The following is a 9,350-nucleotide window of genomic DNA, read 5'->3' as shown; positions in this document are numbered from 1 at the left end:
TCCAGAGATAGAGAGCCGCAGAAAGTCCATCATATTACTGCTCGCTATTTCTGGCAATTTTATCTTGTTATGGATTCCAATCTCCATCTGTGATTTTTCTGTACAATTTACGGAAAATCAATTTTACCAAAGTGATTACAATGACCCTTTCACCATCATGGAACATACCGGACTCATGCTCCAGCGTTTGAGTTCCTGCACCAACACGGTTATTTATGCAGTGGTACAGACCAAGTTCAGAGATGAGTTAAAGAATATTATTAAATATCCCTTTACCCAGATGATCAAGGTAAATAAATTAAATTAATCGGAATGCGTTAAATTTATCTCCCCACCCACCCACCCCGGATTGGTCTCATATCATACACAATTATCTGCCGTTTAGATTGGATCTGTCCAACCACTCTACAGAGACATATTGTTCCTGCTGTTTAATATACTACTGAAAATCAAGTTCTCTATTTGCCCTGGCGGAACTGTGGCCAGCAGAGCTGTCAACAGATTTGGAGAGACTCAAAGAGAAATGTGAGGGTAAATGTTTATGTTTACCATTTAAAGCTCTTTACAAAGTCTGACATAATCTCAATGGGTATTTAATGTCCAGAAAGTAAAGGTAATGAACTAACTTATTCTGTTTACACCAATTTCTAACTGGTCAAATATTTACATAAAACCAATCCAGGTTTGGAAAGAATTAAATGTAGAAGTAAATTTGCGCGGCATTTTTGAAGAATTTACCTTTGTATCGGCTGCTTTAATGTTGTCATTGTATACAATAGGTTCAATTCAGTTTCACTCAAAGAAATACGGTTCTCCCTTTTTTAACACACTATTGGTCTGATTGTTCAGTTTGCTGCAACCAGTTTGCTTGATGGATGAACCAGTTCACTCAGTTCAAGAATCTGATTGTTTGTGTGATTTGCTCAGCTACATATCTGCTTGGCTGCTTTTTGAATTTTAGTGATGAATTATTTAATTTCACGCAGCTTCGGGTCAATTAATATCATTAATATCATTTTCAGATCACAACAAATTGCTCTTGTTGACATACAGAAAGGACAGTGACAGATTTCCCCAGTGGTGTGCCTTGGGCTGTTGAATCATCTAACATCGTGAATACAAGAAGCTGGGCAGGAGATGGTAAATATCCAAAAGGGATTCTGCCAAATGCTATTTTTCAGGCAGTTAAATGGGCATAAATTCAGATGAGTTCATTAGCGGTGTGTTTCTCTTGCTCCAATCGTCCTCTACTCACCAGGCAATCCAACAGCCCCAGCGTAGGAACAGGAAATATATTCTGGAACATTTAAAATATTATCTGGAACATTTTAACTCCCTTGTTTGATGAGAAAATATTGACAGTTTTATTGCAGTAATAAAATATTTACAGCACTTTTACCATGAGACATGCAATCTTATTATTTTCCAAAACATGAAACAACTGTAGCTATCTAAGTTACAACCACTGTTTATTTGGTTTATTAAAACTCAGTCACTGTGACAATTATACATAAAACAATATAAATGTCGTGTCACTCTGTTACGTTACAAAGATAAGGAAAATCCTGGGAACTCACAGGATAGACAATAAAAATCTAAACTCTAAATCTAAAATCAGGTTCTTTTGTGATGAAGTTAAACTGATGCGTTCCTGCCAAGAAGTGAAAATAGTTTTTGTCATGATTTTTCTGATCCAAGCTCTCCATAACTTTGAGCTCCTCTCATCAGATCACCACTCTGTCTTTTACCTTGTCCCACTTTGTGTAAATGGAACGGAGATCAATATCGAAGATAGAGAATATAGTCTAATTCACGCTCCCTGGGCAACACAGAAGGAGTCGAGACCAAATGTAATCTTGAAGAGAAGCAGAGTTAAAGATTTCAAAGATTAATGGAGCATAAAATCTAGAAATAATATAACCCCAGTTTTAAAGTGTTACATTGTGCTCCTATATTTCATGTCTTGTTATAAGTTCTGAACTCTATATTTATCTTGAAATACCTGGAATGTGTAATCAGACGGATTGTAAAACCGGTGTTGAACCTGAACGCACGTCATTGCACCAGGTGTGTTAGGTTTCAGTCAGGAATGTTTCCTCCATATTTTGTGCAGAGATTAATTTAACAATTACTCTCCCACATCCCCCCACTCCAAACCCATTTCCTTCTCATAACGATTATGGTGAAATTAACTTCAAAGGAATGAGACAAAACAGATCGGCTGGATTGTCAATCTGAATTCTTTTTTGTGTTTTTCTGTGCTGCATTTCTCTGCACATCTGTGTCAAAAGCGTTTTGTTTTCTTCATTGGAAAAACTCTCTTCAATATAATACTTGAGAACTGCAACATTTAAGCTATTTGGTGTCTATAGTTTGAAACAGATGCCGAACAAGACATTGTGATGACAAAATGTTAACTATGAAACAAAAGGAAAACATGACAATAAACGAGCTGGTTTTCTCCCAGAGCATCTCACCTTTCACCAGTAATTAAACTGAATAGTATGAGATCAATATACTCCCCAACTTTTACCGTCAACTTCTAACCTTGAGGGCTTAGGGCCTAGGATGGGTGCAGCGCTAAGAAAGAGAATTCGGATTAGATTTTAGCTTCAGAACCAAAGAATCAACCCAACCGTTCACTATAACTGCAATTCATCCCGTTCTCCAGTCCAAGATGGAAATGATCATTCCTCACAGCACCAACCTCTTCAGTTTGTCCTCCTGAGAATCCACTCCTACTCCAGATGCTCGCGGTTGCCTGTTGCCTTTCAGTATTTGCAGTGATTTTCACCCACTAGACGCCGGATCTGAGAGGATCAAACACAAAATGTAAAACTTAAATAACTATAATGGTGCCGACCTTCGACTGACGGAGGGTGAGGTGGTTGGGGGGAATGCGGGAGGAATGTGGCTGAGAACCGACAGGGGAAAGTCCAAACTATGCAGCCCAGAAAAGGTGCCCAGTGAGGAACAATTACCACAGGTTATTAATAATAAAGTGAAGAAATCCCCCAGCAACGTGAGTGTTACAATAGAACAATGTCAGAGCAGTAATGATATTAACAGTCATGTATGAGAACAGCCTGCTAAATTACTGATCAGTGAGAGCAGGGACCAGGAACAGGCACACAAGGGAAAATAAACACATATAAATATAAGGAATGGGAATTGGAGCACACCATTCAGTTCACTATAAAATTAAATTTGACGGAGATGAAGAGATCTTTTCTCAAATTCTCAAATCACTTTTCACCTTTTTGTTCCTACACGAAGTAAATTTGAAATGTAAAATCAGTTCAAAATCAGCTCATGGGCTGAATTAGCATCAGAAAATCATCCAGGCAGAGCATTTCAAGATATAAAATCTATTTCTAGCTGAACATTATTTATTCGGTTTATAAACAATGTAAGGTCACATAAGGCTTGTTTCTGCAGGTGTAACATCAGAATATGATCATAAAGGGGGAGTTTCTGCAGCGTCACCACGTAATGACGTCAACGAGATGACGTCCGAGGGTTGCCCGACCCGTCAATGGCCGCGATTCCCGCCTGATTCCCCCAACCTTAACCCACTCCCTCCCGCACTCGTCGCCTCAGTCGCTGCTTCCGGCTGTAGACGTGTGCTCGCTGCTCCATCCCGCCGCTCCTGTGCTCGCTGCTCCATCCCGCCGCTCCTGTCTGCTCGCTGCTCCATCCCGCCTCTCCTGTCTGCTCGCTGATCCATCCCGCCGCTTCTGACTGCTCCCTGCTCCATCCCGCCGCTCCTGTCTGCTCGCTGCTCCATCCCGCCGCTCCTGTCTGCTCGCTGATCCAACCCGCCGCTCCTGTGCTCGTTGCTCCATCCCACTGCTCCTGACTGCTCCCTGCTCCATCCCACCGCTCCTGTGCTCGTTGCTCCATCCCACCGCTCCTGTGCTCGCTGCTCCATCCCACTGCTCCTGACTGCTCCCTGCTCCATCCCATCGCTCCTGTGCTCGCTGCTCCATCCTAACGCTCCTGTGCTCGCTGCTCCATCCCACCGCTCCTGACAGCTCCCTGCTCCATCCCACCGCTCCTGTGCTCGCTGCTCCATCCCACTGCTCCTGACTGCTCCCTGCTCCATCCCATCGCTCCTGTGCTCGCTGCTCCATCCCAACGCTCCTGTGCTCGCTGCTCCATCCCGCCGCTCCTGACTGCTCCCTGCTCCATCCCACCGCTCCTGACTGCTCCCTGCTCCATCCCGCCGCTCCTGTCTGCTCCCTGCTCCATCCCGCCGCTCCTGACTGCTCCCTGCTCCATCCTGCTGCTCCTGTCTGCTCGCTGCTCCATCCCACCGCTCCTGACTGCTCCCTGCTCCATCCCACCGCTCCTGACTGCTCACTGTTCCATCCTGCCGCTCCTGTCTGCTCGCTAATCCATTTCACCGCTCCTGACTGCTCCCTGCTCCATCCCGCCGCTCCTGTCTGCTCGCTGCTCCATCCCGCCGCTCCTGACTGCTCCCTGCTCCAGCCTGCCACTCCTGACTGCTCGCTGCTCCATCCCGCCGCTCCTGTCTGCTTGCTGTTCCATCCCGCTGCTCCTGTCTGCTCGCTGCTCCAACCTGCCGATCCTGTCTGCTTGCTGCTCCATCCCACCGCTCCTGCCTGCTCACTGATCCATCCCGCCGCTCCTGTCTGCTCACTGATCCATCCCACCGCTCCTGTCTGCTCGGGTGGAGCCTCAGACTGCAGTCTCTCCAGCACCGGGATTCTCGAAGCTTGTCCTCGGGAAGTGGGTGGAGCATCTGTGTCTACAACATGGAGAGACATTGTAATAACATGGAAATGAGGGGGAGGGGACTAACCCTGCCTCCCAGTTAATGTTTCTCCAGGTGGGAACCATTTGAAAGGGGACATGAGGAAACTGTCAGTAACCCTTGTGGCTGCTCCCCTCTGATCGGGTCTCCTGAGAGGGACTGGCAACAAATTGAAGCAGCTCTAAAATAGTAAATAGACATTTTCACCCACAGGAATTTGTTAGATATGTGGGTGTGAATAAAAACAGCAGTCAGAAGTCTCCAGCCTCCAGATAAATGTCCGATGTCTGTAAAGGTAAAGTACGACCATGTTATGCACTCCATAAACACCAAAACCAGCCACTCAAACTCGAGAGTGGGGAAGATTCTATTCCTTTTTTAGTACAAACATCTTCTTTTCCCCATTATTCCTCTTTCATCCCTGGGCAAAGTTCTGTTTTATTCTCCTCCAGTCAAGTTTTAGATCAGATTGAGCAGCTAGTTTTTTCAGCCAGCACAAACATGATGAGCTGAATGGCCTCCTTCTATGCTATAATTTTTCAATGGTTCTATTTGAACATAGATCACAATTCCTTCAACATCACTGTTTTAAGATCTGGGATTCTGTCCCCTCTTCATTCTCTTTAGGGTTCTGTATTTGATACCTATTGTACTCAATACTTCTTTAATAGCCTCCCATTGTTTTACTCTAGGTTTCCCTGTTAACAGTTCACCTTACATGGTGAGAGGCTGTTGAATAAATTCAGAGGAAAGATCACGTGTAGTTTTCAGGTGAAAGGGGTGAAATAGCAGAGGCTCTGACCATCATTTTCTAATTTTCTCTGGCTGCAGGCATGGTGCCGGTGAAGTGGGGGACCACTAAAGTTTTACCATTATATAAAAAGGGAGGAAGGGATAGACTGAGTAATTACAGCCAGTCAGCCTAACCTCGGTAGTGGGAAAATTATTGTAAATAATTCTGAGAGATGGTATGAACCATCATCTAGAACAGTTTAATCAAGGACCATTAGTTAAGGGAAGGTTGTGTCTGACTAACTCGGTTGAATTCTTTGAGGAGGTAACAAGATGTGTTGATGAAGGTCGTGCATTTGATATACTCGACATAAATTTACGCAAGGCTTTTGATAAGGTCCCACATGGCAGACTGGTCATGAAAGCAAAAGCCCATTGGGATCCAGAGCAAAGTTGGATACAAAATTGACTCAGTGGCAGGAAGCAAAGGGTCGATGGGTGTCTTTTTATGACTGATAGGTTGTTTCTAGTGAGGTTCCACAGGACTCAGGACTGGGCCCCTTACTGTTTGAGGTATATATTGATGATTTAGATTTAAATAAACATAGAATAGAAACATAGAAAAATAGGAGCAGGAGTAGGCCATTCGGCCCTTCGAGCCTGCTCCGCCATTCAATATGATCATGGCTTTCATCAAAACTCAGTACCCAGCTCCCACTTTCTCCCCGTATCACTTTAGCCCTAAGAACTATATCTAACTCTTTCCTGAATATATTTAATGATTTGGTCTCAATTGCTTTCTGTGTTAGAGAATTCCACAGGTTCACCACTCTCTGGGTGAAGAAATCTCTCCTCATCTCAGTCCTAAATGGCTTACCCCTTATCCTTAGACTGTGACCCCTGGTCCAGGAATCCCCCACCATCGGGAACATCCTTCCTGCATCTAGTCTGTCCAGTCCTGATAGAATTTTGTAGGTTTCTATGAGATCCCCTCTCATTCTTCTAAACTCTAGTGAATACAAGCCTAATCGACCCAATCTCTCTTCATACATCAGTCCTGCCATCCCAGGAATCAGTCTGGTGAACCTTCGCTGCACTCCCTCCATAGCAAGAACATCCTTCCTCAGATAAGGAGACCAAAACAGCACACAATACTCCAGATATGGTCTCACCAAGGCCTTATATAATTGCAGTAAGACATCCTTGCTCCTGTACTTGAATCCTCTCGCTATGAAGGCCAACATACCAATGATTAAGAATTTTGCAGATGATACAATAATTGGCCTTGTGATTGATAGTGAGAAAGAAAACTGTAGACCACAGGAAGATATCAATGAAGTGGTCAGGTGGGCAGAAAAGTGGTGAATGGAATTCAGTCTAGAGAAGTGTGAATTAAGCATTTGGGGAGGGCAAACAACACCAGGGAATACAGAATAAATGGTGCAATTCTGAGAAGTGTATAGGAACAGGGGGACCCTGGAGTGTTTGTCTTCAGATACATGAAGGTGAATGGACAGGTGGATAAGGTGGTCACGAAGGCATAAGGGATACTTACTCTTATTAGCTGAGTAGGGAGGTTATGCTAGAAAACTGTATAAAACATTCGTTCGACAGCAGCTAGAGAACAGTGTACAGTTCTGGTCACTGTATTACAGGAAGGATGTGATTGCAGTAGATAGGGTGCAGAGGAGATTTATGAGCATGTTGCCAGGAATGGAGAATTTTAACTGTGAGGAAAGATTGGATTGGCTGGGGTTGTTTTCTGTAGAACCGAGAAGGCTGAGGGGAGATTTAATTGAGGTGTATTAATTATGAGGGGCCTAGACAGAGTAGATAGGAAGGACCTATTTCCCTTAACAGGGATGTTAATAACCAGGGGGCATAGATTTAATGTAAATGGTAGAAGAATGAGAGGTGGTGAATTTTTCACCCCGAGGATGGTGGGGATCTGGAAGTCACTGTCTGAAAGGTTGCTGGAGGCAGAAACCATCAGAACAGTGAGAAAATACTTAGAAATATCGTTGAGGTGCTGTAACCTACAGGACTACAGACCAAGAGCTGGAAGGTGGGATTAGAATGGAAAGCTCTTTTATGGCTGGCATTGACATGATGGGCCAAATGTCCTCTTTCTGTGCTCTAAATCTTTCTATAAATGAAAGGAAGAACTTGCATTTCTATAGCACCCTTTACTACCTGAGAATAGATGGACTGGGAAGATGGGCAGAGCAGTGGAAAATGGAATTTAATCCTGAGAAGTGTGAGGTGATGCATTTTGGGAGGACTAACATGGCAAGGGAATATACAATGGACGGTAGGACCCGAGGTGGTACAGAGGGTCAGAGGGACCTTGGTCTACTTGTCCATAGATCACTGAAGGCAGCAGCACAGGTAGATAAGGTGGTTAGGAAGGCTTACGGGATACTTGCCTTCATTAGCTGAGGTATAGAATATAAGAGCAGGGAGGTTATGATGGAGCTGTATAAAACACTAGTTAGGCCACAGCTGGAGTACTGTGTACAGTGGTCACCACACTATAGGAAGGATGTGATTGCACTGGAGAGGGTGCAGAGGAGATTCACCAGGATGTTGCCTGGGCTGGAGCATTTCAGCTATGAAGAGAGACTGGATAGGCTAGGGTTGTTTTCCTTAGAGCAGAGAAGGCTGAGGGGGGACCTGATTGAGGTATACAAAATTATGAGGGGCAGATAGGGTATATAGGAAGAAACATTTTCCCTGAGCAGAGGGGTCAATAACCAGTGGACATAGATTTAAGGTAAGGGGCAGGAGGTTTAGAGGGGATTTGAGGAAAGATCTTTTCACCCAGAAAGTGGTTGGCATCTGGAACACACTGCCTGAAGGGGTGGTAGAGGCAGGAACCCTCACAACATTTAAGAAGTATTTAGATGAACATTTGAAACGCCATAGCATACAAGGCTACGGGCCAAGTGCTGGAAAATGGGATTAGAGTAGATAGGTGCTTGCTGGCCGGCATGGACACGATGGGCCGAAGGGCCTGTTTCTGTGCTGTATAACTCTATGACTCTATCCCAAAGAGCTTTACAGCCAATGATGTACTTCTGAACTGCAGTCACTGTTGTCGGAAACATGGCAACCAATGTATGCACAGCAAGCTTCCATAAGTAGCAATGATATAAAACAACAGGTAATCTGTTTGGGGTGTTATTTGAAGAATAAACATCAACCAAGGGCACCAGGGAGAACTTCACTGCCCTTCTTCCATTAGATGCCATCCTTTACATTCACCTGAGGGGGTAAATGGGGCCCTCGGGTTTAATGTCTCATCTGAATGACAGCACCTCTGACAGTGCAGCACTCCCTCCGTACTGGCATTAGGGAGTGTCAGCCTGGATTATGGGGCTCAAGTCTCTGAAGTGGGCCTTGAACCCACAGCCTCCTGCCTTAGAGTAGAGAGAGTTACTAACTGAGTTGGGTGAAAGAGCAGGATATGGAGGGACTGAAGATTAAATCCCATTTTAAACTCATCTGATCTCTCCTGTTCCCATCTAACTGGTCAGTGTCCTGTGACCTTGAACATGGGGATGAAAAGAGGAAGAAACACTGGAACAAGTATTTTGAAAAATGATATCGATTGATGGACACATGCTGGTTTAAATGATGGATATTGTCCTGCACGGAAGGAGCCGTGATGAAATAAACAATGAAATGGAGGAATCATGAAGTTTAAAAGTCAGCTGTTAAAATACATCACAGGAACTTGAACACTTGAAACACAGTCAAAATGGAGTAGTGACCACGTGACCGCTCCTGTACTGGAAATCCACAAACTCAACTGCAAAGATGAAGCTCATTAGCCTTGTCT

At 44.4% G+C, this 9,350-nt stretch overlaps 1 long non-coding RNA gene across 3 annotated transcripts; it reads right to left on the bottom strand.

The window, feature by feature from the left end:
• Positions 1-591: 591 nt before the first annotated feature.
• Positions 592-4,751, bottom strand: LOC137346035 (uncharacterized). 3 transcript variants are annotated; one of them, XR_010968634.1, is made up of 4 exons: positions 3,183-4,751; positions 2,708-2,810; positions 2,478-2,580; positions 592-1,855 (listed from the first exon to the last, which is right to left on the bottom strand). It is a non-coding gene; the product is annotated as an uncharacterized lncRNA (long non-coding RNA). The 3 variants fall into 3 exon arrangements; XR_010968633.1 differs by having other exon boundaries at positions 3,257-4,751; XR_010968632.1 differs by having other exon boundaries at positions 2,708-4,751.
• Positions 4,752-9,350: the final 4,599 nt, after the last annotated feature.

The sequence above is a fragment of the Heterodontus francisci genome, chromosome 29, assembly GCF_036365525.1.
Source record: "Heterodontus francisci isolate sHetFra1 chromosome 29, sHetFra1.hap1, whole genome shotgun sequence".
Taxonomy (NCBI): Eukaryota; Metazoa; Chordata; class Chondrichthyes; order Heterodontiformes; family Heterodontidae; genus Heterodontus; species Heterodontus francisci.
The sequence above is the reverse complement of the archived record's forward strand: the minus strand, read 5'-3'. Positions and strand labels throughout refer to the sequence as shown.